At 36.9% G+C, this 1600-nt stretch overlaps 1 protein-coding gene across 6 annotated transcripts in view; it reads right to left on the bottom strand.

Annotated features, from left to right (window-relative positions):
* Positions 1–1600, bottom strand: part of NKTR (natural killer cell triggering receptor) — a 38538-nt gene that overhangs the window by 32575 nt on the left and 4363 nt on the right. The gene's annotated exons all lie outside the window — the stretch shown is intronic.

Raw genomic sequence — 1600 nt, forward strand, 5'->3', positions numbered from 1 at the left:
TCCTGCTGGAAGGGACCTTAAATCATCCAGTTCCATGCACAGGGACACCTTCCACTAGATCAGGTTACTCCATGCCCCATCCAGCCTGGTCATTTTCTGCCCTTCAACTCCTACAAATTGAAATGCACATATTGAACATCCAAAGATTACAGATTCTGTTTATAAGAGAAGGGCTCTCTCCTCCATAAAACCTGGAGCACTGCTTACCCAGTTCCATCCAGCCACAGAAAATGCTGCCGTCTGCTCCTGAGACACAAACCCCACACTGTGTATCCATCTGCTGGGTTACTGTCTGCATTTTACTGCAACTGCATGAATACCATTATCACTGAAAGGTTATATTTCCCACTGACAAACAGGCAATTAAATGTGCCAGAGAAAGATCAAACACATTTTCACACCTTGGTCAAAAATGCATGAAAGAACAGCTGCTAATAAAAAAATTAATAAAAGTATGTATGATTAGAACCTACAAATCTTTCTCTTGCCTCATCCCTCACAAAGAAAAAAAATCTCATTTTAAACTTGGAGCTGAGGTATATGCTGATATAACACAGATAAAAAAAGCATCTGAGATGCTACTAAGTTCCCCAGATTTAGACACCTCTTCTCTGAAATGATCCACCTTCAGTGCAGAAAGAGAATTTCCAATGCTTTCTTCAGCTTCATTTCCCTGATGTAAAGGTTAAGTTATCTGATGAGGGAACAAGCTCTCTGTGACTAACCATAATATTTGAACAGTAAACTAAAATAAATAAACAAAAACTGCTAAGAAGAGCCAGTCAAGTAGGCAAAAGCTGCTCACAAACCTACTCAGAGTCCTCAGTTGGCTTTAACCAAGAAATGAGCCTGCACAGACACCTCAACTCCAGGCTAAAGTAAAAACTGCTGGGATTACATTTGCCTATTATTTATAAAACAGTAATTTGATAAAGTATTATTTGTTAGCAGGCTTTGAACTTATTTTTTAAAGAATTAGAGTAAGTGGTGAAAGAAATATGTACATTACATACAGCAAGTGCTGCCTATATAAAATCTGAGCCGTTTAGAAATTTGATAAAGTGCTCTCTGCAGCTAATGAGCTGTACCAATTAGAGAAACCAGAAGGCAAAATGACCAGAAATAATTCAATTTCAGAACTCTGTCTTCAAATTAAAAGATAAAATTTTTTTCTTTTGTTTTTGAACTCCTTAACAATTTTCCAGCTGAAGAAGAACTAATATTTGATTCAAATTAAGTGGTAAAAACTCAGGGTAGGAATATCCATGCTATACTGAAATAAGGGCTCCTGCTAGCAAAGTTTATTAAAATAATCATTGATTTCAAGTGTTTATTGCTTCAAAGGTAAATCTTCCAATTCAGCTGGTTAACTTTTTGGAAAAAACCTTGGGAGCCAAACACAAACTGTTTCAAGTTATTTTCCAAGTAGTGTGAACTGTTTTGCTACACTTTATTATGTTTGGACCACACAGGTATCAAATTCAGCTACACACTCCAAATATAACCCTGGTTTTCCAAAATTGCATCTACTGGATTTTATCTTTCCTCAATTTCTCAGAGTGAGCCAAACAAGAGGTACTTTTCTCACCCTATCAGCAGG

Source organism: Corvus brachyrhynchos, unplaced genomic scaffold (assembly GCF_000691975.1).
Source record: "Corvus brachyrhynchos isolate BGI_N302 unplaced genomic scaffold, ASM69197v1 scaffold18, whole genome shotgun sequence".
Classification (NCBI taxonomy): Eukaryota; Metazoa; Chordata; class Aves; order Passeriformes; family Corvidae; genus Corvus; species Corvus brachyrhynchos.